A 26,507-nucleotide genomic window follows, 5' to 3' on the forward strand; every position below is an offset into this window, starting at 1 on the left:
GATGTTAATATCCCTACCTCTCCAGTGTGGTGGATTAGTTGCTATCAAGTGCTTCGGGATCATTGCAGGGAAAGCACGGTGCAGTCATTTAGTAGTAGAGGCAGGGACATTGTCACGTAGGGCATGGTTACACCTTGAGCTGGGTGTATAATTCCCAGCTTGATGAGACGTACCCGCACTAGTCCTGCTTGCTAAAAATAGAGAGTAGTTGCGATGGCAGGAGCAGCAGGAGGTTTAACCACCCCAAGTATGATCCCATCCAAACCCCAAAGTCTATTCTCAAGGTGACTAGCTCCTCCCACTGCTCGTGCTGCCTTAGCTACATTCTAATGTTAGCATGCTATCGCTGTCAGAGCCAGTGTGGGCCCATCCTATTGAACTGGGAGTGATACCCCTAGATCAAAGTGCAGACCTACCCACAGTGTTGTTCAGTGCTCCTCACTGCTACTTCATCATTGGGAGGCATGCAGCCCACCTCCCCATAGCGCCTGCTGTTTCAGGTTCCTGGCCACACCACCTTGTCAAGGAAGCATTAGGTTCCTCCTCTTTGGCCCTGTGCCCTCTTAACCCTAGCACACCCATGTGAGACAGGCAGGCATTGTGGCCTACGTCTCAGCTATCAGTCACCTTGTGAGATGCCTGCTTAGAACTCACTTATTCCTGGCCCCAGTCCTTTGCTCAGACCACTAGACCAAGACACTATCTTAGTATGTCTCCAATAACTGACAGCGGTGGCAAGAGGAACACAGACTGTTTCAAACAAATGGGTTTTATGGAAACATTCTTTTTAAAAAATGTCTCTCTCATTCTCTTCAGTGTGGACTCTAAACTGCTCTAGCATCCTCTTGCCCACAGCTCACCTTTAGGCCTACAGTAGAGATGCCAAAGACCTGTCTAGGGGCTGCTAATATCACTTTGCACTCAACAAGGGAAGGTTTTATTATTATTGTTGTTATTTATTTTACATTGTGTATTTAGGCATCATCCTGGAACACACAGAGAGGCAGCGTATGAAATGGCTAGACCTGGAATATCTGCTGATGTGTAAGTAATAAATACAGCTGAAGTCCTGTTCATTAGTGAGTTATAAAGGAATTTGGCTGACAAGCAGCAGTAACCAATACCACTGGTGCAAAGTGCATCAGCCACACAGCAAAGGACAAATTCACTCTTGCCCAGTAGAAAGTCCGCTTTAATTTTCCCGGAAGGAGGAAGCTGCAGAAGGTGTGATATGAGTCAGTACATCTCCTGGTTGTCCTGGCAATGCCGCCTCCACAGCCAGTGCTATCCACTCTTTGGGCTTTATTGGCTTTCTGTGGACTCCTCAGGTGAGAAGAAGTTGTAGCCACTTTCTGCTACCTCAAATTTCCCACCAGCAATTTTTCTTCCAGTAGGTGCTCTGTATCATGCATAAACCAGCTTGGACCTGGCCTCTGTTAAATTCCAGGTTTATTTGAGCTCAGGCAGTGTCTCCTGAATGGAGATGGAAAATAAACTTAAAAGTGGAAGCTATTGAAACAATGGGCCTTCTTCCATTTACAGCAGAGTGGATGACTTTCTGGTAGAGTCAGGGTCTCCCCCCAGTTGAGAGCATGGAAGGGACCCAGTGGAGGAACCTAAAGCTTTGTTTGTATTGGAGAGCTGCTGTAGTGTGGTATTCAGAGGTAATAAGTCTCCAGCTATTTCAGGCAGAGGTGACTATATGAAAAGTGGGGTATATTCATCTCTCATGTATTTTCCATCCCATTAGAAGGACTGAGCCCAGTCTCATATTTTTCCATGTGATCATTCTGCTCAGGTAGTTCAAGGTTCTGTGATCACACTTAGCTGTGATTTGACAGTCTGTTCACTAACGTGTTGTCCTCTGTAATTTCAGCTCTCCAGGTCCTACAGAAAGACCCAAGTCCCACTGTACAGCTGGTGGCAACTGAGATCATAAGTGACATCTGTTCTGGCCGAGTGATTGGGGAATGAAGCGGCACGGAGAAAAATAGAAGAAGGCACTCCTGTAGTATAAGGGCCCTACTGTCAATCAAACGTTAACCCACCCCTTGCCCACCCGTCACCAGAAGCCCCACACCCATGGGGTATTACTTCTGGGGTCAAGGCAGACACATAACCAGAAGCAAGATGTGTCATGTGGCCCCTCTAAGAACTCCTCCCACTACCCTCTACCAATCAGGAGGGGTTTCAGCCACTGGGGACCACCCCGAGAGGAGATTTGACCAACTGGGGGGAATTCCAGGGCGGGGTGACCTGTCTGGAAATGGTTCGTGTGGCCCCTCTAAGAACTCCTCCCACTACCCTCTACCAATCAGGAGGGGTTTCAGCTGCTGGGGACCACCCCAAGAGATTTGACCAACTGGGGGGAGTTCCAGGGCGGGGTGACCTGTCTGGAAGTGATTTGTGTGATCCCTCTAAGAACTCATGCCACCACCCTCTACCAATCAGGAGGGTTTTCAGCCGCTGGGGACGACCCCAAGAGATTTGACCAACTCGGGGGAATTCCAGCGCGGGGTGACCTGTCTGGAAATGGTTCATGTGGCCCCTCTAAGAACTCCTCCCACCGTCCTCTACCAATCAGGATGGGTTTCGCCCTGATAGGAAAGCCCCGAGAGAAGATTTGACCAATCAAGGGGAGTTCCGGGGCCAGGTGACCTGTCTGGAAGTGGTTTGTGTGATTCCCTCTAAGAACTCTTGCCACCGCCCTCTACCAATCAGGAGGGGTTTCAGCCACTGGGGACCACCCAGAGAGGAGATTTGACCAACAGGGGGGAATTCTGGGGTGGGGTGATCCATCCGGAAGTGGTTCGTGTGACCCCTCTAAGAACTCCTCCCACCACCCTTTACCAATTGCGATGGGTTTTGGCTGCAGAGGACCGCCCCAAGAGGAGATTTGGCCAAAACAGGCCAGGTTCTTGGATGGGGTGAACCACCCAGAAGAGGGTCATGTGACCCCTCTAAGGACTCCTCCCAACGCCCTCTGCCAATCAGAGTGCAGAACCATCACCCCATAAGTCCCAGTACCGGGCAGAGGAGGCAATCTCTTACCAAGAAGACATGTTTTAGAAATTGTGGAAAGGCTGAGAGGAAACATGGACTCCTCTACCACCCCCATGAGAACTTCAGACTTTGTTTTAGCCCCGAGGACCTTTGGACTTGTATGGAGAAAGTGCTACAGCAGTGACAGTTCCAAGGAGGGCCCTTTGACTCCACCATTGATAGATACCTTGGAACCCAACCCCAAAACCCAAACCTTCGTGAGGCACCCCAATGAGTGTGACGGCCTCTCATTGTCCACCCCCCTAAAGTTGGAAGAGGATCATGGCTTGGGGGAGTCACCAGCGGACAAGGTGAACGGGAAAGACGTCGCTCAGGTAAATGAATGATTAAGAAGCAACGGTTGATCATGGGGGTGTAATGGGGTTAGGAATCGACCTGGCATTGCATAAATCTAAAAACAAGCAGTGGGGTGCTTACACTGTTTTTTGTCTGAAAATCTCTCAACAGCTCGACGATGCCTTTCTAGAGGCCTTTGAGAACTTGCACATCGGTAGCCCTGTGGAAGTAAACATATCATGCATCAGCTGTTTTTGCTCCTGTCTGAGCTACAGATCTCAAGAGGAAAATCCAGAAAAGGACAAAATAGAAGAATGAACCAGATCAGACTCCCTCATTGTAGGGGTCATGGCATCCATTTTTACAGGCGGCTGTAAAAGGTTGTGTTAAACCAGGCAATTAATAAAACTTATTTAAATGTGTCCATATGAATGTGTCCCCCTCCATACTTGTGTTAGTAAAAGATGGTACTGGGAACAGTCATGTCTCCACCTATGCTCTGTTAAAGAAAATATATTACACCCCCAGGGAAGTTGGGAGCTTGGCGCGGTGAATCCTCTTTTTCAAGTGGCCAAAAAGCATAGTAAAACTTGAACTAGAAGACAGCTTGGCTTTCAGACCAGGATGCTTACACTTTACACAAACCGGCTCGACTACAGCTTCACAGGAAGGATCGGGGCTGATGTACATTAAAAGGAGGAAGAGAATGAGAAATGTATGATACCTGCAATGCAGAGGTCCCCCAATACCCTTTAAAAGAAGGGCTTTGATGCGCAGGGCCAGCCATAAGCAAAAGTCCAAGAGGAAGCCTGGGCGAAAGAAGACACTCTCCGCCTGGTAAAAGAGATATTTTAATCAACATGGCTTTTGTTCACTGCGGGTCTGAAGAATGCACCAAATCCGAACTAGACTTGTTTCAAATAGCCCCTACCCAGACCAGCATTGAGAAAAGCATCTACATCGAGGTGCCACCTCTATCGGCTGTTACGGAGTCTGCCCCCATTGATGTTTTTATAACAGGAAATGGCATTGATTATATGGATTTAAACAACACGCTGCTGTATCTATGTTGCAAGATTGTAAAAGGAGACGGAACTGAACTCACCATGGATGCCAAAGTGGGCCTGGTGAATTACCCCGTGGCCTCTGTTTTCAGTCAGTTGGATGTCACGCTGGGAGACCGCCTTGTAAGCCAAAGCCACAACTGTTACCCTTACAGGGCCTTTATAGAATCAGTGATCAATTACAGCGACGCCACCCTTGACATGCAATTTTCCACTGGCCTGTTTTACAAAGACGCTACTGGACAACACGAAGAAACAGAGATGGATGGCGGGAATCTAGGGTTTGTGAGGCTTGCAAAGCTGTCAGCCCAGAACAGGATGGTAGAGCTGCTGGGTCAGCTACGCAGTGACCTGTTTTTTCAAGAAAAACTTTTCTTGAACGGAGTGGATGTGAAAATTAAACTGACGCACAGTAAAGACGCCTTCTGTTTAATGGGCAGTGCAGGCGAAGGCTTTAAATTGCATATTGTATCGGCATCCCTTTTTGTGAAAAAAGTACGGGTGGCCCCGAGCGTTCGTCTGGGGTATGCAGAGGCCCTGCTAAATATCCCGTGGACCGAGTGGGAATGAAAGTGTTTAGCAACCTTGCGAGCAGCGGGGTCAGTAACCAGGAGAACCTGTTTTGGGGACAGTAACCCAAAATGCTTGTCCTAGGGTTTGTGGATAATGATACCTTTAGCGGAAGTTACGCTACAAATCCCTTTCATTTTAAACATTATGATATTAATTTTGTGGCCTTGTATGTAGATGGTGAACAGATACCAACCAAGCCTCTGCAACCAGACTTGGAGGCAGGACGCTGCATGAGCGAATACATGACTCTGGTACAGACAGCTGGTAAACACATGAAAGGTCGTTCTCTGTTAATCGACCGTGAGGAGTTTGCACAGGGTTACACCTTATTTGCCTTTGACCCCTCTCCCGACCAGTAATGCGCCGATCAGTATTCCCTGATTAAAACCGGGAACCTGAGAGCAGAAATATGTTTTGGAAAGGCTTTAACCGTCACAGTCAATATGATTGTGTATGGGGTTTTTGACAACGTCATAGAGATAAATCAGTGGAGAAACGTTCTGTTTGTCTATATGTGAACATGGACACCGTGCAGCTCTCACGTGTCTTATCAACGGCCCCTTACACGAAAAAGAATTTCTTAGATGTGTTCCTTTGCGATTGGCTCCCTGGCGGCAAGCTGTCTCAGAAACCCTTAGGTTTGGTGGTCAACACGCATCCACACAACCAACTTGGTGAACGCTGGCTCACCTTGTATCTGGCGGAGCGTAACCATGGAGAGTTTTTTGACTCATACGGTCACCCCCCAAACAGTGTGGTGTTTCCTAAAAGCATTATGAAATTTTTAAACAAAAATGCCACAGACCTTGTGTTTCACAATAGGCAATTACAAGACCCCTGCTCTGTCGCCTGCGGCTATCACTGCGTGTTTTTCTGACATCATCGTAGCAAGGGTTTCTCTTTTGACCGGATTTTAAAATTGTATTCTAATGACTTTAGTGCAAAACAACTGGATGGTGATGAATTTTGTAAAAACTAAATTTAAATTCTTGGGCATGCCTAGTCTTGCTCAAAACATGTTTCAACAAGCCCAGACATGCGTATCTTGCAATGATTTTAATAGCCATGTTATCCAATATTCTCAGGCATAACAGACAATGTTTGTTTGGCATTATCCAACACATTTTTTATAAAGTAACTTTTCCCACAGTTGCTAGGCCCCACGAGAATTGCAGAAAAGAGGTGTTTCCACCTCATATCTATTTTAAAAGCCGTAGGGCAAGGTTTTAAACCCTTCTCCTAGGACCCTCTTGTTGTAAAAGACTGTTTTCTTAAGGGTTTTTGTCTCTATTTGCCACTGATTTTTTGTTTTTTACGATAGAGGGCTGCTGCACCTCTATCTTTTTTGAGGTGTTTTCTTGCAGGCTCGTGCAATAGTCCAGGACTAGATCTTTCAAACTGTCAAAGTTGGTCTTTTCATAGTTTGCTATGTTCAGGGTAATCCTTTTGACTTTCATGCAGGCCCTTCTTCCCGACAGCTTATACCTGTATGTTTTCGGGCCTGCCAACACAAACTTGGTGTTGATCTGGCAGGACCTTGCTTGTGAGGTCCCCTAAAACGGGCGTAAGCAGTGGTGAAACAGGCTATGAAAACACTGGTATTTCCAGAGACAGAGTACCGATCTTTTGTGTGTTTCCAAGACAGGCACGCTGTTTCATTGTCGATAAACTCGCAGGATGAAACCTCGTAGTTGGGGGGAAACAGGTACTGAAAGAGTTGGTCAGGGTCTCTCACGATGCTGATGTTGGGTCGGTTTGTTCTTTGGTTGAATTTACCCCACAGAGAATTTTAAAACAGTTTAGCGATTTGGCGTTTAGCGGTGTTAAACCTGATCTCATGTTGGCATAAATGCACGCCTTCTTTCTGGTAGAAATCGTTAATGTACTTATTTTGTTTTTCTTTGTCTGTGCACCAGCTGGGATACCCTGAAGCCTCTTGTTTCTGGTGGAGGTGTAATTTTATGTACTCTGAAAAGAGTTTCAGATTTTTCATTAAAATGCCAGTTTTCATATATTTTAGCCACCGCGTACCCCTTCGCTATGGCCGCGTTCAATTCCACCGTGCACCAAGTCCCCAGGATGGCCCTCTCCTTGTCAGTATGGGGGGTGCACATCTCCCACTGCTTGGTTTCCACACAGGTTCAGCATAGCGGGAACATAAGCTTGTCACCTACTCTGACAGGTAACAATGGGAAAAAGAAGCCTCATGGGGGGGTACACTTTAACTTTTGCAATTCCAAAATAATTTGCAAGGGGTCCCAATTTGTCATACCCTATTGGACACCCCAATATAGTTTATTCTTGGGTTTTGCTTACGAATGGGTACAGGCTGGTAAAATCATAATAGTGGATTTCTTCCCTGGGGTTAGGTTTGTAATATAGGCCGATAGCGTTTGTCCTCCCCCCAAAAAGAGCATCCCTAGGCACGAGAGGCACCTGGCGCAACTGGGCTCTGTTTAAGAAACCTGCAAGCTTCTTGTCTGTTTCTTTCATCATCTGCCACTCGTGCTCCTAAAGAGTCCTCACTACAAAACCAAGTCGTTTCAGACAGTCGGTCTTGAGCTGCATCTTGTAATAAAGAAACCCAAAAGTTGTCCCCGTCATAGGGTTTTGTGCTTTTTCACAATGACAGTGACACAACCGTGGGGAAAAAAACAACTGTTGAACTCAAAGGCTGTGTGTACCCTGTCAACATTGGCATAACCGTCTAAAAAGTAGGGGCCTACCTGTAGTTCCCCACCCTGTAAAGCATGCCGTATTGTATATTTTCTTTGTGAGAGGTATACGACCACCACTGAATAGCTGGGGTCGAATATCTCTTTTTCTGCCTGTGATAGTTATCTGGAGGGAGAAGAGCTACCATGTTGGGCTCCAGAAACATAAACCTGTACATAGCCATGCAGACACATGCCAGTGTTATGTACCGGAATGGATCTAGACACAGTTTTATCTCAGTGAATGTACCAGGTTCTATCTCTACTATATCTCCCTTCTCCGTCATTTTCATAATCTCTTTTCTGTATAGGATACAAGCCTGTCTCAAAATTTTGACATCCTGCTGACAGTTGTACGCGAGCTCTTGCTACAAGTCAAACATCTCATACCTGTGGTCCCAATATCAGTCGAGAAACTCTGCTTTTTCCCTGGGCATCATGCTTTCTACACCATAGTGCTCCACACCCGGGTATAGGCCCCACTTAATTTTGATTTTCTCAAGTGTTTAAAAAAATGTGGAAAATACCCTTTGCACCCTTCAAACCCCATCGCCTGCGGGAGCTTGCTAAGCTTCATGGGCAAGAAGTTTGAAGAGAGTCTATAAAACGAATGCCCAGGGCCTTAATTTCCACACACATTAGTTTACTACCCTGAGTGATCAGTTCTAGGCACATCTTTTCCTTCAGTAACTGTCTAACGATGAAGTACGCATCGTAACCTTTGGAATTGTGTGCTAGGAATGTGTAGTCCTGGAACTCTTTGCCAATAAAGGTCTTAACAACCATAGAAAGACACTCATCGTCCTTAAATTCCCAGGACTTTTCCGGCTTTAGGGACATAGCGAAACCCAGTCTCCTCCATCTATTCAACCTATTCTCCTCCATCTATTCAAAATCATAAAAAATATACTTTTCTGAGGATTCAGGCTTTCTAAGGCTGTCCATAAAACAGAGATGACTTCTACATCACCAGCGATCAAAGCCTGACACTGCTTACAGCGCCTCCCTTTATACCTGTGCCGCTTGCCCACGTAAGACTGACACTTATCACACACAGTTTTAGACAGACATTTGACTAGTTTTTTTGATGCACAGTCTGTGTCTGTCTAAACACTCTTTGGACTGACAATATAGTCTACAGCTAGGACACCTCAGCTGCATGCCCACGCTGTCTGAACATGTTACGCTCAGGCAGAGGCGGCAACGATACCTGCAAGAATGGTCGTGACTGTACACCGTGTGGCAAAACTCACAATAATTTTTCGCTCCGAACAACTTTTTCACATCCAAAAACCCATAGTAATGCTGCTCATGCAACAGGATGAAATAAGTCTTGGGGTACACTGGGCCCCCGTTTTTAAAAAGTCCCATCCACCTTTCGCCGCATACTGCACCACCTGTATGTTGACTCCTAAATGCTGCTCAAACATTGCTGCGTCACTGAGCATAATTTTTTTTGATCTGACCACCCCAGTTTCTCATGCAACTTTCTCGCCCCCGGCTAACAATTCCACATCCCTATGTTTACGGTCGGACATGAAGGCCAAGAGCCCACCCGCAAAACACAGATTGGTACCCGTGTAAGTCAGGTCTACTGAACATTGTCTCTTTTTATGGATGATTTGACTACTGAGGATACTCTACGAATGCCCCCACCCCTGGTTTCTACAATGGTCACAATGAGGCGCAATGTCCCATCAACACGCAACTCTCTATTGCTCTATAGCAGCTTTGAGGACTGATTTAAGAAATCCTCAGCAGAAAGCTCATCTCTAGTTCGTCAGACCAAAAACAAAGGATTAGTTAAATTACGGCTCTCTAAACGTAGCTGAACATAATCATCAGGGCCTACCCTACCATTAACGTCATCGAGCACTAACTGTATTCCCCTGTGTATGGCTTCAACAACCTGCTGAGCTGAATTTATTCGCTCAAGATTGACAAAACAAAATTCTGCACAATACACCGACCGACCCCACCCCCCCCCAAATCTAGGTAATTCATGTTGCCAACATCTCACTCTCTCCATATACACCTCTGCATTTTCAGGGTTACTTGGGGGTTCCTCTATGGGACCATCAGTGGCATCTTTCTACATCAGATGCTATTTGAGAGTCAGACTCTGAGGTGCCTCCGTGAGGGTCATTGGGAGTAGATGGGGACCCATCTAGAGAGCCCTCTGGGGAATTTTCTAAACCAGATTCTGCGTGAGAGTCTGATTCCACCTCCCCATTTTCTGGGAAGCCAGTTTGAGAGCATCCAGTAGGGGGCATCTCTTTTTGTTTTTTCCCCCCTCATTACTTCTTTAGCCCTTTTTAAAATTTTTACAGCGATCCTGGCCTGGAACTTTTTGGCAGCCATTTGTTTGTCCACCCAGCGCTGTCCCCCCTTTTGTTTACACCCGAGCTGATGTGTAGCCTTGGGGTGCCCCTTTAACCCAGGCCCCTTTCCATGACTAGTCACGCCTGCTCAGAGCCACCCTTTGGAAAAATTGAAGTATTTTTCAAAAAGTCACCCGCCAAAGCTTTTGCATTTTTGGTGTGGTTTCCAGCCCTCCTTCCTTTTAGGCCCCCTGAAGATACAGCGTTCACCAGTATTCTGAACGAAGCGTCATATTTTTCCCAAATGTTTTTAGAATACCGTTCTTATAGAACTCCCGAGGATACTGCGTCCATCAGTTTTCTGAATGAACCATCATACTTTTCCCAAATACTAGACTATGGGGGAGCTGTGAGGAGCTTATGGTGTTGAGGGAATGGTTTGTCAGTCCTTGGGTTTTTTATTCACAACCCCTAGAGCGCGTGCTCCGGGTTTGTGAATGTGTGTTTTGTGAACGTGCACAACCCCTAGAGCAGGTTTGTGAATGTGGGCGTTTTCGCTCAGTTTTCTCAGGGCTTGGTGTAGTGGTGGTCACTGAGGAACTGGAGTTGTGTTTGCATGGTTGGTTTTTACCAGAGTCTTTTGTTTTGTCCCTGGGTTTGACGCATATGAGGTTTGGACTGCCCTGATGCTTCATCTGCACTCTTGTGCTGTTTTGCCTTGTTAAAGGTCTCAAAGCAGATTTCTGGTTCTTTGGCAGTTCTGGTGGAGGTGTCCCTGTAGCTCTGACTATAACATTGTCAGGAGAGCTGCACATGCCTGACTGGGGGGGAAGGAACATATTACAAAACTTAACTTTACCATCTTTCTCACCCACACCTTTGCATTTACTTAAAATACAAAACCTCATAAATTAACCAAACTAATAAACACAATATATTTACTGGGCTTCATCCATCCATCCATCCGTCACTGATACTGGTGACATTTTCTTTTCAGCTGTCTCTTTTCTTTTAAGCTTGTTTACCCTCTGGTCTAAGGGTCTCTCATGTTTTGACTGTACTGTGGAGCAGACAATATTATTATTATAAATCACATGAAACTGTCTTGTAAACTTAAGAATAAAATATTTATTTGGGTGTTTTTCTATTTAAAAAGTCATAGCTTTAAAACAAAACAATCCATTTCAGGCTGTACAACAAACAGGAGTTTTGAATTTCTTTCTACCACTTAAAAACAAAAAACAACAAACCCACATTTTTTTCTAATACACCTCATTTTGCAAAATAAAAACCAAACTGCTTTTAAAATCAACTTTTAAAATCCAGTTTAAAACCATTTTGCACAGGAAAAAAAAACCACCCTCTTAGTTTGAAACACACCATTACCATCAGTTTGCAGCCATATACTTAAAAAAACCCACCTATGTTTTATACACGCACACACACACACAGTTTAAAACACAGTTTGCAACAAAATACTGTTCAATAAATCCACATGCATTTAAAAGCCAATTGCAGAAAGTTACCTTCTACTACAGGATAAAGTGTTGCAGGCACATACTTGTTCTGTTTCCCCCCGCCCATGTGTGTTTGGGCCTTTGGATTAAAGAACAAGCAAAAATGTTTGTTAGTATTACCCCCAAATCCCTATACAACCTGTGTAATACCTGACGTTATTAAGCAAAACTACAGTTAAAATGGTTTTTACCTTGGCCTGGTGATGAAATGCAATTTAAAGTTACTGGTTCCATGCTAAACAGATCACACTGCAATAAACATAGGCATCATTATTTACTAAGACAACATGGCCAACGACTGATATTATATAATATATATTTTCAGAGTTAAAAACAGGGAGCATACCTCCTCTTGCAGTCCAGCAGCTGTTCAACAGAGTTTCTGTTGAAAAAGACAGTCTCCAAAATACCTGAGGTTTTTATACCATCCTAACCCTTTCTTTCAAACAGACTTCAAAATAGTAGCTAACAGGTTGATTTGATTGCTACAACTCTGAAATAATAGATACTTAAGGACTTTAGGCCCCTCCCTAACATTCCCTTTTGTGATCTAGGGTGGGGGAATTAAGCTGTCTGCACAACTGAGCTGCTTTTGGCTACATTTTTTTCCTTGTAGTTAAAATACATTTTTCTGTAGGGCCTTCTTACAGTATTAAACAGTAAATCCCCAATCCTTAGTGGAACTGCCCCATTCCCAAGTGGGGACCCTTTGCAGATATCAATACATGTCTTTGGGGCTTGTTTTTTTAAACATGTTTCTTTCATGCTTAAAGTTTGGGGTGGGGGTTTGAAATAAAATGGTTGTATCACAACCATAATAAACACCCAGAGCTTTTAAATGTTTGATTGTGTTTAGAGCAAATGCTTGTTCTAAAGCATGGTGAAGGTTTGTGAACCCTTGAAACATTTCAGTTTTGGGTTAGATGCTTGTGTGTGGGTTGGTTTTTTGTTTTTTGTTTTTGGTAAATATATTATTTTAAACATTTAATGGCATTGAATTGCTAGAAAGAGTGACCCATAGCATTCAAACAACTCCTGGGGTCATATTTAATCTGCCCAATAGAGTTCTGCCAACTCCTGGGACATTTTAACTAATAGTGCTCTACCAACTCCAGGGGTTATATTTAAACTGTCCAATAGCGAATTCCTGAGGTTTTATTTCATTTCATATTAATCAGAACTGGCCTAGCCACCTCCCTTACTATGGGTGCACCCCAATCAAATTTATCCCTATGGCAACGTGGGTATGTAATCATAATTACCTTCACTATTCAGTGGGGGTGTGATTAAAACTATTCAGTTCAACAAGATGAGTCAACTCTATTGTACTCAAACACATGTCTGAACCATCTCTGTTTGTTTGACTGGTGTAAGCAGAGTCAGGATGAGCTCTGCCCTGACATCTGGTGGTGCGTTGTGGAAAAGAACTTCAGGAACACATTTTTAGGATTTTTTCCCTTCCCACAACATACATTTCAGCTTTTTGCTGTAAATGGGTCTCTTTTACACAAAGACACAAGAGCTAGGTTCTCACAAACCATTTTTTTTAAATTGAAAAGACATACCGCTCCTTGAAAACAAACCAAGATGTTCCATCAAAACTTTTAGCTCACTTAAGGGCCAGAGACCTTCTAACAGAAACACAGATAGTCACAAAGCCCTTTTCAATAGATTTTTTTTAAATTTACAGCTACCAAGTTTGATATTGCCTGTTTGTCCCCTCACCATTCTCTAACTTAATCCTTTTAGATTTCTTACAAATAGTCTTTTTCTTAAGCAGGACTCTGTCACTTTTAGTGCGGACCAGACGGTCAATATAACGCTGCAAGCAGGCATCTTCCAGTTTGGGCATTTTCTTTAAAATGTGGCCAGGGTCTCCACTGAACTGCACAGCATTTATCAAAGTCACCCCTTGTGCTAACTGTTCTTGGGTTAGGCACAGACATTGCATAGCATAACCTATGGCAATAATAGTGTTCAATAAGCTTTCCAAACACAGCTCAGCACACAGGCCCCGGAGCTTGCAGTTTACATTCATTGAAGTCCAAGTCACACAGTCATGGTGCCGTTGGGCTGGCGCATCTATGACACGGCCCTCACAAGCTTCAAAAAGCTTTTCCCTAAGACAGTGATTAAGAATGGCATAAACAGCAACGCGTACAATAGTCCGCATAACTTTTTCACGCTCACGACGTGGCACTGGCTCAGTGAGTTCTATCCCAAGCCTCCTCCTAAACTCCTCATAGCCATCATCCTCGGGGTTCATCTTCGCTGCTTGATGCAATGCTGACCAGGGCCTCCGGTCCTCTAGAAAGGCATCGTCGAGCTGTCGAGAGATTTTCAGACAAGAAACAAGTGTAAGTTCCCACTGCTTGTTTTTAGATTTACACAACCCCAGGTTCCTAACCCCATTACACCCCATCATCGACCGTAACTTCTTAATCATTCATTTACCTGAGTGACATCTTTTCCATTCACCTTGTCCACCGGTGATTCCCCAAAGCCATGATCACCTTCCTCCTTCAGGGTGATGGACGACGAGAGGCCACCATGCTCAGCGGGGTGTCTCATGAGCGGTTGGGCTTCGGGTTCGGCTTCTGGCATATTCATCAATGGCTGGGCCAAAGGAATCCCCTCGGCTGCTCCCTCATCCTCTTCGGAATTGTCGCTGCTGTAGCGCTTTCTCCACACAAGTCCAAAGGTCCTCAGAGTTAAAACAAAGTCCAAAGTTCTCACGGGGGTGGTAAAGGACTCCCATGTTTCCTCTCAGTCTTGCCATAATTTCTAAAACATGTCTTCTTGGTAAGAGATGGCCTCCTCTGCCCAGCGCCGGGACTTATAGGGTGATGGTGCTGCATTCTGATTGGCAGAGGGCATTGGAAGGAGTTCTTAGATGGGTCACACGACCCTCTTCTGGGTGGTTCACCCCATCCCAGAACCTGCCCTATTTTGGTCAGATCTCCTTTTGGGACAATCCTCTGCAGCCGAAACCCATCGCGATTGGTAGAGAGTGTTGGGAGGAGTTCTTAGAAGGGTCACATGAACCACTTCCGGACTGGTCACCCCACCCCAGAATTCCCCCCAATTGTCAAATCTCCTTTTGGGGTGGTCTCCAGTGGCTGAAACCCCTCCTGATTGGTAGAGAACAGAGGGAGGAGTTCTTAGAGGGGTCACATGACACACCTTGCTTCTAGTCATGTGTCCGCCTTGACCCCAGAAGTAATACCCCCCCCATGGGGTGGGACTTCCAGTGACCGGAGGGCAGGGCTTATTGGGTCAAGGTGTGGGGTTAATGTTTGATTGACAGTAGGGCCCTTATACTACTCACTCAAAATTGGAAGAAGAGAGAGGCAACTATAATACTGGGCAGTATTAGCCGTTGTACTACTGCTGAGATGCTGTAAGTGAAAGAAGGATGAGGCCCTGTAAAGTAGCCTGGGTTGATTTTTATCACTCAAAGCGTTTTTATTACACATCAGGACATCTAGTCATTCTGATGGACTTGTAGCTTCTGGACAAGCTCAGTGATAAGCATGTTTATTATACTGTTTGCTCAGGGGTCATTACTGTAGTAACAGCCAAGTACCGGCCCAGATCCTGAAATACACCTGAGCTCTAGACTCCGCATCATAGTCGAGCAGTCTATGGAGTGGAACTCCTTGTTGTACATCAACTTTGTTGACTATGAGAAAGCATTCGATAGCGTGGATCGAGAGACTCTCTGGAAGCTCCTTCGGCACTATGGCATCCCAGCAAAGGTGGTCAACTTGATTAAGAACTTATATGACGGCATACACTGTAGAGTGATCCATGGAGGGCAGCTTATGAACAGCTTCCAGGTGCAAACCGGAGTTAGACAAGGATGCTTATTGTCACCATTTCTCTTTCTCCTTGTCATTGATTGGATTATGAAGACATCCACTTATGAGCGCAGGAATGGAATCCAGTGGACGATGTGGACTCAGCTTGATGACCTGGACTTTGCCGACGACCTTGCACTCCTTTCGCATAGCAAACAGCAGATGCAAGAGAAGACCAACGTAGTGGCAGCCATGTCATCACAGGTTGGCCTCAACATCCACAAGGACAAGACCAAGATCCTCAAGATTAACTCCATCAGTAATGACCCAGTCACACTGAATGGAAGCCCTCTGGAAGAAGTGCAGTCCTCCACCTACCTAGGCAGCATCATCGACCAACAGGGTGGCACGGACGCAGACATCAAAGCAAGGATCGGTAAGGCAAGAGCAGCTTTCTTACAGCTCAAGAACGTCTGGAGCTCCAGAGAGCTGTCTTTTTGGCAACAAAGATTAGACTGTTCAACTCCAACGTGAAATCAGTTTTATTGTATGAAGCTGAAACCTGGAGGACAACTAAAACAACCACCAGGAAGATCCAGACCTTCATAAATAGTTGCCTTAGAAGGATTCTCCAGATCCGCTGGCCAGACACCATCAGCAACATCTACCTCTTGGAGAGCACCTGTCAACTTCCAGCAGATGAAGAAATTAGAAGGAGAAGGTGGGACTGGATAGGAGACACACTACGCAAGCAGCCAACCAACATCACTAGACAGGCATTGCGGTGGAACCCCCAAGGCGAGCGGAAAAGAGGCCATCCAAGAAACACCTGGCGACGCGACCTTCAGGCTGATAGCATAAAAATGGGCTATACCTGGAACCAGCTAGAGCAAATGGCCCAGGACAGAGGACTCTGGAGATCTGTGGTTGGCGGCCCATACCCCGATTGGGGTGACGAGCATGAGTGAGAGTAAGTGAGAGCTAGACTCTGGGTTGTTCTAAATTATGCTGTCTTGAAACAGCCATTGCTGCACTGGAGATTGCTGTAGCTCAACGCACACTGTGTGTGCCATCTTCTGTTTCCAGCTCACACCCCATATACTTGGGTGGGAAGCTAGGAGTTGGTGACATTCAGCCAGCTACACTGGCAGTACACTATATATGCTAGTTCTGTGTGTTAGGGATTTGCACATGCTGGGGAATTCCTAGCTACCTCTTAGGGCAGCTTTATGGCTACTTTGTCCTGCTCCACTGCAACATAGGGCAGCAAAAAGGTGATTTTACAACTGACCCCACCCCTATTTCTGCACCTACATGTGATTGTTAGGAGTCAAAGTTTAGGTATCCAGGTTTGGAAAATCCAGTCACCTGGCATAAAGTTGTCTGATGTCAACCGAAGGACAAATATGCCTTTAAACATCATTCCCCTTGTTTTTCAAATATCTATTTTAAACACCACAATGCTGATAGAGATTTAATCAGCACCTCTGCAGGTGGCTATAATGAGTATTTAGGCATCTAACTGCAGATTTTAGTGCTTAACTTTAGCCACCCAAGGCCTTTATATTTGTATTGCCCAATCCTATGAGTTGCTGAGTGTTCTCAAACTCCCACTGATGTTATTGGGAGATAAGGATGCTCTGCCCTTCAGAGAAGGCGCTCAGCAGATAGAACTCATCCTCCAAAGTTAGCTACTATGATCCTCCACCTCATAGAAAAAGGTCACTGAATGGTCAGGCTTCTAGTCTCCATCACCACCTCGTTCTCCAGTTTACTGTCCCCCGGGTTCAGGGCCTGTGGGGATTCACCAGGCAGCAGTTAGCAGAGGAGGGCGAAAGGCAGAGGGAGTCTGGGATGTTATTGCTTATAGCTCTCAATGGGGAGATAATGTTCCTGTAAGAGTTGAATATTGGAAGGAAATCAATAGAGACCCCTGCTGAATTGACCCATTCCGCTCATTCAAGAGCGACTATATTAAGTAATATGGGTTTCCCTAATCTTGTAGTGTTTCCTGTGTTGGTGTTTGCTTTCTATACCGTATCCAGCAGCTTATTCCCGGTCCATGTTATCAGATTGTTATTCCCTAGTATTCACCACTCTGTTTATGTGTATTAAGGAGCACTGGACAAATACTCATGACTCTTCACATTTCTTTTTCAGGTGCTGGCCAAGTATCTCACAAACAACGTCATATGTAAATAACCCAGCTCCGGATTTTGGATTTACTGTGCACACATTTCCTATTAAACTGTTTGAAGAATCTGTTTCAATTGCTCAGAGGCCTGATTTCTTCTTTCAGAGAAATTGGGGCTTCCTGCATGTCCACTGTAACCATGATGTGGGGGCTTCCTCCCTTACCCTTTCTCTGCAGAGATGGAAGAAGACCTCAGTTCAGTGCCTCTCTGGGGTTTCTAACCACTCTTCCAGGATCCCCACTGTGACGAAATGGGGGATTTTCTTATATTTTCGTGGTTTTCCAATGGTTTGCATGCAGAGGGAGTGGGACTCAGTGCCCCTGGGTGTTACTGGTTTAACGAGGTGAGGGGAGAGGGAGTTTGTTGTTACAGAGGACCGGAGAGGGAACTTGGGACCCCAGCCGATGGCCTGGAGGATGGACACCCCAGCGACCGCTGACCTGATGACCCAGAGACCCAGATGAGGAGTCACAGCCGGTTCTAGCCAGTGGGAGGACAATGGGCCGTGAAGAGAGGACCCCATGACCCAACCAGCCGGTTCCAGCCAGAGGAGGGCAGAGAGGAAAGGAGGCCCAGACGACCCTGTTTACCTGGAGAGAAGACAATGGACAGAGGGGGGCTTGGGGCCGGTGATCTCAGATGCAGCTGGGAAGCAGGGGGGCTCGGGGCTGGAGAGGAGGGGCAGGCAGAGCCCACCTGGATGCAAGGAGACTGGGATGTACTGGGCTGAGGGAGGTCAGGCCTGAGGCCCTGAGTGTTTCCTGTGCTGTGTTCAATGCTCAATAAACCCTCCTGTTTTACGCTGGCTGAGAGTCACTATGGTCTAGAGAACAGGGTTGCATCATCCCCTTCAGGGGGAGGGAGGCCCCAGGGGGTCCAGAGCGAGTGGACTCCCTGAGGGGGCCCACGGCGAGAGACAGACGTGCTAAGGCTCAGAGAGGTGCGGCTCCAGGAGGTGGAGGGGCCTAACCCTGAGAGAGAGTGGACCCCCGAGAAGGGCTGTCTCACTGAAAGGGGTGCCCCCCCCCTAACCCGCACGGACCGCACAGGGCCACGAGTGGGCACGATCTGTGAGTCTGTGACACCCACAAAGCTAGATCTAATCCCTGTAGTTAGTGATCTGGGGTCTGGTTCTTAATCATATTCTCATCTTTGTTTTTCTGGGAATTCAGTGTTGCTGATGAATTCTGGGTTGTAAGTGGAATGGACTGTGTTCTGGTGAGTTATCCTCCCTCCTGTCTGGTCTATTTCTGGGTCAGAAGGCTATCTGTGAACCGTGTCTGTTTACTTACAGACTTAGGATAGGTGCCTGGAATAGTGGGCAAGGGAAGGCATCTCTGCTTTTCCAAGTCCCTGTTTGTGTACTGCAAAACTTTATCTGAGAGGAACCACTGGATTCCCTGGCTTCCCCCACTGCACTACAAGGGAACGACTGTCATTGGGTATCTCTGATAGGGTATGTCCCGCTGTGCTCACTGGTCTTGTGACTTCTCCATATCAGGGACCAGCTCATTTTGTTAATAATTCACATTGGACTAGAGCTGGGTGAACGCTGCAGGGTCAGTTCGCTGTGGGGCTCACCAGTTAAACTCCACAGTTCAGAGAATCCTAGAAATGTAGGGCTGGAAGGGTCCTAGAAAGATGCCGTCTGGCACTATACTTAAACCGTCCCTGACAGCTCTTTGTCTAATGGGTTCTTAAAAACCTCCAATGATGGGGATTTCACAACCTCCCTTTGAGGCCTATTCCAGAGCTTATCTATCTTTATAGTGAGAAAGTTTTTCCTAATATCTAACCTAAATCTCCCTTTCTGCAGATTAAGTTGATTCCTACTTCTCCTACTTCTAGTGCACATGGAGAACAGTAGATCAGGGTCCTCTTTGTAACAGTCCTTAACATATTTGAACACGGTTTGAACATATTTGAGGTTTGGCTAAGATAAAGAGGCCCCTGGAGGAGGGAAAGCAGGTTACAGGGGTATGTGTGCAGCTTTCTTGGGGTGCCCAGGCTCTGAGTCACCTTCTTACCCATCTGGCGAGAGGAAGATTTTCTCAGGGAGCTGATATCCAGCCAAGCATAACATTACCGGTCTGTTAGCCATCCTACCAATCTCCACAGGGCTCTGCCAGCCCTTGCTCTGCCTTGCACGGTAACAGTAGTTGCACCACAGCCCCCAAGCCCCTCTGAAAGTGTCCCCCAGTAGCATCGGGTTACTGTCACAGGACACTCACAGAAATTACCAGGGAACAGAATCCAAACAGCTTAGTGGTACAGCTCAGGATCAGACCTTTTATAACCTCGCAGCAATGAGATATATGTATAGTGGAACAATCCTAAATTTATTATCAAAGATTAAGATTTAAGAGGTACTGAGTCAGGATAATGGAAACAGAACTGGTTACATATAAAATGAAAATCTAAATTTAACATTAACGGGCTAAAATCAATTATTACAGCGTTTTTTCACCTAAAGCAATCTCCCAGCAGCATTAACCAACATGGGATCCAACTTTCCTGCGTAAGGAGACAGGCTTTTTGCATGCTGTTACCAGATATGCCCGTTACTTTTGGGTAGGCTCATTGATTAGGGTTACTCTTCTGGGAGGGGCGGGGGTCTGTAATTCTATCAATGTGCTGCTTGTGTCACTTGTGTGTTCACATGGAGCTCTACTTCCTTCTGCAAGTCCCCTCCCAATGGAGCTACCCTGCAGGACCTAGGTTCCCCAGGGCTGGGTTCCTCCAGCCCTAGAACTAGAGCATCCCCTACCACATTGGCTGGGAGAGTGCATGCAGTGAGCGGTGACTCTGAATGCTGAGCTGGTGTCTGCCCCAGGGAGAACGCCCCCTACCACCTCGGCTGGGAGAGCACATGCAATGAGCGGCGAGTCTGACAACCCCAGCTGGCACCTGCCCTGGGCTGGGACACCCCCATCCCCAGAGCACCCGGGCTGCTCTCAATCCAACACCTGCAGCCAGGAAGGGGTTGAAGTCAGGTCAGCCCAGGTGAAAACCTGAGTCCCATGGAGGGGTCACAGGCAGCTGGTCAGGTCTCGCCTGGCCCCTCTGGAAACAGCACGGCTGCTGGCCTGGACAGCGCCTGCCCAGAGCGCTGGGATGCCTGAGTCATTTTTGCTGCAGGAGGGGCATGGACGAGGCTGAGAGTAACAGGGGTGCCCATTACCCTGGCGTGGAAGGGGTTAAACACAGCAGGGAGAGTTGGTCCCAGCTGTGCCCTGGGCTAGGCAGAGAAGCTGGGGTTCCCCAGCCAGGGTCTCCAAGCACCCCCCAGCACAGGCCTCACTCTCCTGTACAAGGACCGTCCGGCCTCCACTGCCATCCAGTCGATGGCAAAGTCCATCTGGCGCACGAATGGGGACATGCGGGCGGCCACAGTATGGGCAACACTCAGCACCACACTGGGCTGTTCCCGCATGATCCTGGGGAGAGAGTGGGCAGCTCGTCAGTGCACAGGTGGCCCCGTTGCTGCCAGTGCGCTGCTGACTGCAGCCGCCCCCTCCCTGAGTCACCCACCTCCTCTGGAACAGAGCCAGCCAAGAAGACATGTCACCAGGACAGATCACAGCCCAGGGCAGGAGAATCCAGGCCCATGCACAGGTGCACAATTGGAGGTCTGGGACATGGGGCCTTTCCCCTCTAGGGGGAGGCAGCTCCAATCCAGCCCAGGGCAGGGGACTGGCTGGTTTATGGGGGTGGGGAATGGGACACGGTGCCTTTCCCCTCTAGGGAGCACTGGCCCCAATCTGACCCAGGCCACCAGCCTAGATGGAAGTGGGGTGGGAGGTGGGCAGAGCCTGCCCACAGGATGAGGAGGGGAAGGGGGACACCAACTCGTAGAAGTCCGACGTGGAGATCTTGAGGAAGGTGCAGTCACGCTTGGCCTTGATGGTGAAGATGAGCGGCTCCCCGGTCAGCACAGCCAGCTGGCCCACCATCTCTCCAGGCTGCGGCAGAAAGAGGCACATATCCTCCGCCTTGTCAATCATGCGCTGGTAGACGTGTAGGCAGCCCCACAGCACGAAGTGAAGGCTGACGTCCTGTTGGGGGGTGGGGGCGGAGGATAGAGAGGAATGTCAGCCCCAGCACCAGGGTGAGGGGCAGGCCTGCCCCCAAGGTGCGCACCCACAGATAGGCGGCCAGGAGACCTGGGGACAGCCTACAGCTCCAGCTGAGCCTGAACTCTCTGGAGCACCCCATTAACCTTGGCAGAGCCACAGCCCAGCATAAATTCCCCCAGCTCCATGGAAACCAACCCCTCCCCATTCCAGCTGTGCAGGGGTTTAATGTTTCCTAGGCCTGAGGCCCAGCACCCGGGGGGGGGGAACAAACAGGAGGGGGCTGCCATCCCACCTGCCCAGTAGGCATGTAGCCCCGGGGGGGAGCGCACAGGGAACCTCTGGCGAGGGCGCTGCCAAGCTTCCCTCCCCGCCCCATCTGACCTCCACCTCTGCCTCCTCCCCTAAGTGCGCCCTGCTCCTCCACCTACTTCCCAGCACTTGCCACCACACAATAGCTGTTTCGCGGCGTAACAAGCTCCAGGAGGGAGGGGAAGGAGCGGGAATGCGGCGCGCTCAGGGGAGGAGGCGGGGGTTGGCAGGGGATTTGGGGAAGGGGTTGGAATAGGGGCAGGGAGGGGGCAGAGTTAGGGCGGGGACTTTGGGGAAGGGGTTCGAATGGGGGCAGGGCAGGGGTGGAGTCAGGGCGGGGCCGGGCGCAGAGAGTGGCAGCACCCACCGGCGCCAGCAGAAGTCAGCACCTATGGCCACAGTGCCATTGACCTCCGCAAGGAGGGACTCAGCGTGAGAGGCTGAGGAAGCAGCAAGGCCCTGTGACACTGGCAGACCAGGTGCCAGCTCATGCCAAGGCCCCCAGGCCTCACTGAGCCCTGACAAACGCAGAGCCGGGAACCAGGCTGGCTCACCAGTGTGTTCGCACTGTTAGAATAGATGTGAAGTTGATGCGAATGTGTTTGGTGTTCAGAAATGCTGAAATGCTTGTAGGATGCTGATCTCACTTATCACATCACTGGAGCCCATGGTGTAGTTACATCAAGCGTTTGCATTGTAAACCTCTTATTGTTTAACTCAACTTCCTTGATCCCACACACACCCCGCCCCCAGACACACCCATGAAGGGGAGCCAAGCACCGACCGACACTCGTTCCATCTGTGTGAGCTCTGGGGGAAGGAAATAAGGCCTGACCGGAAAGATCTGTATCACTGCATGGGTTGGCATTCAGGGAAGGCAAGATTTCTAAGCATAAGCAAGGGATCCCCAAGCAACTTAGCTTGGGTTAGCCCTGAAGGTCGCATAGAGCAGCAGTTCTCAAACGTTTGTATTGGTGACCCCGTTCACACAGCAAGCCTATCAGTGCACCCCCCTTATCAATTCAAAACATTTCTTATATTTCAAACTATTATAAATGATGGAGGTGACACGGGGCTTGTGGTGGAGGCTGACAGCTTCCAACCCCCCAGGTAATAAGCTTGCAACCCCTTGAGGGTTCACGGCCCCCAGTTTGAGAACCCTGGTCTAGAACTTGCACATTACAGCAGCTTCTCCTGCCTTTTGGAATCTGACTACCTCACTTGTGTGCGTCTGTTACCTGCTTTCACCTAGTGAATAACTCTCACTTCTTTTCCCTACTTAATAAATCTTTAGTTAGTATCACAGGATGGCTACAAGCATTGTCTGTGGTTTGAGATCTGAGGTACAATTGACTGGGGGTAAGTGACTAGTCCGTTGGGTGAGGGAGTAACCTGAATACTGCTGTGATTCTTGGTGTAAGGGCCCATCTGTCACAAAGGCCGGCTTGCCTGGGTGGCAAGCTAGACCCAGGTGTAGCCAAGGACTGTCGGTGACTCCATGGTAAGGCTGTTATGGTGCTTTAGGAGTTCACGCTTGTTACTTGGTGAAATCTTTACAGAGCACAGAGCCTGTTTGGGGTTTGTGCCCTGGTTTGTACAGTCTGCCCTGACGTTGGCACACACGTTCGTGAGCCTCTCCAGGCAGCTTGGCAGCCCCATGACCCTGCTGCTCATGCAGCCATCAGCACCGGTGCAGAGTGGGTGAGGTGCCCCCACCCCAGCAGGCAGCATGTCCTGCCCACTCCACACTGGGGCTGCTGCAGGGCAGTGGGGATCAGGCCCCAGCTGCCAAGAGACAACAGCAGCACCAGCTCAGAGCACCTGCTTCCTGCTTCGCTTGGGTTAGCCCTGAGGGTCATACTGGTGACCCCTTTCACACAGCAAAGCCTATCAGTGCAACCCCCCTTATCAATTAACCTGGTCCCTGTGACGAACTGGGACTGTTCTTACTGTGGTCTGTGAATGCTGACAGGGGAGTGGGGCTAGGATAGTCTGCCCGAAGGCGAATACCTGGGCGTGTAACATGAGAGCCCAGGTGACACCGTGGCCCGGGAAACTGAACAAAGGCTGTGGGAGGGGTCGCTGAAGGCAGAGTCTTGGAAGCTGGGTGGTGAGATGGTGGGGAGGCAGAGATTGCTCTGACCTCCCAAGGGGGGCTGGGATGCCCTGGGACCCCAAGATGGACCTAACTGAGGGGGGGCCCTGTTGTCTGTGCCTGCAAGACCTGTCTTGGACTGTATTCCTGTCATCCAAATAAACCTTCTGCTTTACTGGCTGGCTGAGAGTCATGGTGAATCGCAGGAAGCCGGGGGTGCAGGGCCCTGAGTCCCCCAATACTCCGTGACAGTCCCATCCTGGGAGAGTTCCACGTACCTGAGCTATCCACTGGCATGGAGATGCAGCGGCTCAGCAGTGGCACTGCAGAGGGCTCCAGGGACCCCAGCTTGAGCTGATCAGCTGTGAGGGTGACACACACATCCCGTTACACTGGCACAGCGAGCACACGGGGTCCAGAGCCTCCCCTGCCCTGGGTCGGACCCTACAGCCAGGCCACCTCCAGGGGCAGGATTGGTGATGAGAGCCACTCCACAGCTGTCGTGGCATATGGAAGGTGTGGACCAGTTCCGTGCAAGGGGAGTGCCCAGGCCTCCACCCCGCTCCCTGCAGCACAGCACCCCGTACTGAGCCCTTCTGCACCCTTGACTTCTTTCACCCCTGTCCGGTCCATGCCCAGCTCAGTTGCTCTGAGGGGGAGCACAGCTGCTGCGTTCCCCTCCCTGAGCCAGGGCAACCCTTACCCAGATCCTTGGCGCTGGCATCTGGCTGCCTCCAGAGCTCTCCTTGTGGTGGTCAATGGAGGAGACGCTGATGACGCGCTTGCTGTGTCTGACAGGGCTGGTGCGTGAGGCATGGCTGGGCTGGGGGAAGAGTCGCAGCGGCTGCATCTCCTCCATGACACAGCTGGTATCAGCACCAGGCCAGGCTGGGCAGTGCCAGCCTGGGGACCAGCCACACCCACCACTCAAGGCCAACGGGGCCATTCAGCGCATCTCGTCTGACCTCCCCCATCACACAGGGGGCGACACCTCCCCCAGAGAGTCCTGCCCCCACCCCAGAGCAGAGCTGAGGCAGAGGGACGGGGACGGGCACAGGCACGGCTTGGCTCCCCTCACTTGGCTGATGGTCCAAGAGGGAACATGCTCCACGCCAGCAGCCGCATGGCTTGTGTGGGGGAGACCCGAGTCCACGGAGCTGCGTAACGTGGGAGGGGCCAGATGTGCCACTGTAGACAAGGAGAGCGCAGCGCCCAGCTGAGCCCAGAGCACCAGGTGCTGCCGCCACACGATGGCCTTGCAAAGCTTGCTCTCGGCTCCTGGCTCCCTGGCAGCCGGGGAGAGGGGGTCACAGCGCCAGCCCAGTGACCCATCTGAACGCTGGGCTGGTTCCTCTGGCATCAGAGGATGGACCCGGCTGTTCCCACAGGCCTTGGATCCACCCCGAGCCAGGTGCTCCACCCAGCAAGGCAGGGAACGCTGCTCCAGCAGCCAAGTCTGAGGGCAGAGCAGGGCTGTGCCAGGGGGAGAGGCTGCTTGGGCGCAGGATTCTTCACCTCTCCAGAGCCGCCAGGCCGGGGGTTAAGGCCTCTCACTGTGACTTGCTGCCAGCAGGGTAGGGTTACCATACGTCCGGATTTTCCCGGACATGTCCGGCTTTTGGGGGCTCAAATCCCCGTCCGGGGGGAAATCCCCAAAAGCCGGGCATGTCCGGAAAATCGGGAGGTCAGCCGGGCCGGCGGGGAGCCGGGCCAGGCGGGCCGGCGGGGACCCCGGCCGGCGGGGAGCCGGGCCGGCGGGGAGCCGGGTCGGCCGGGCCGGCGGGGACCCCGGCCGGCGGGGAGCCGGGTCGGTCGGGCCGGCGGGGAGCCGCGTCTGCCGGGCCGGCGGGGAGCCGGGTCGGTCGGGCCGGCGGGGACCCCGGCCGGCGGGGAGCCGCGTCCGCCGGGCCGGCGGGGAGCCGGGTCGGCCGGGCCCGCGGAGACCCCGGCCGGCGGGGAGCCGGGTCGGCCGGGCCCGCGGGGACCCCGGCCGGCGGGGAGCCGGGTCGGCCGGGCCCGCGGGGACCCCGGCCGGCGGGGAGCCGCGTCTGCCGGGCCGGCGGGGAGCCGGGTCGGCCGGGCCGGCGGGGACCCCGGCCGGCGGGGAGCCGGGTCGGCCGGGCCCGCGGGGACCCCGGCCGGCGGGGAGCCGGGTCGGTCGGGCCCGCGGGGACCCCGGCCAGCGGGGAGCCGCGTCTGCCGGGCCGGCGGGGAGCCGGGTCGGCCGGGCCCGCGGGGACCCCGGCCGGCGGGGAGCCGGGTCGGCCGGGCCGGCGGGGACCCCGGCCGGCGGGGAGCCGCGTCGGCCGGGCCGGCGGGGACCCCGGCCGGCGGGGAGCCGGGTCGGCCGGGCCCGCGGGGACCCCGGCCGGCGGGGAGCCGCGTCTGCCGGGCCGGCGGGGACCCCGGCCGGCGGGGAGCCGCGTCTGCCGGGCCGGCGGGGAGCCGGGTCGGCCGGGCCGGCGGGGACCCCGGCCGGCGGGGAGCCGGGTCGGCCGGGCCCG

The 26,507-nt window shown here is 50.3% G+C and overlaps 1 long non-coding RNA gene across 1 annotated transcript; it reads right to left on the reverse strand.

Moving 5' to 3' along the window:
* Window positions 1-10,876: 10,876 nt before the first annotated feature.
* LOC135977141 (uncharacterized) lies at window positions 10,877-11,779 on the reverse strand. Its single transcript, XR_010594497.1, has 3 exons — window positions 11,720-11,779; window positions 11,538-11,607; window positions 10,877-11,071 (listed from the first exon to the last, which is right to left on the reverse strand). It is a non-coding gene; the product is annotated as an uncharacterized LOC135977141 (long non-coding RNA).
* Between the last annotated feature and the right edge of the window lie 14,728 nt (window positions 11,780-26,507).

Source organism: Chrysemys picta, chromosome 22 (assembly GCF_011386835.1).
Source record: "Chrysemys picta bellii isolate R12L10 chromosome 22, ASM1138683v2, whole genome shotgun sequence".
NCBI lineage: Eukaryota > Metazoa > Chordata > Testudines > Emydidae > Chrysemys > Chrysemys picta.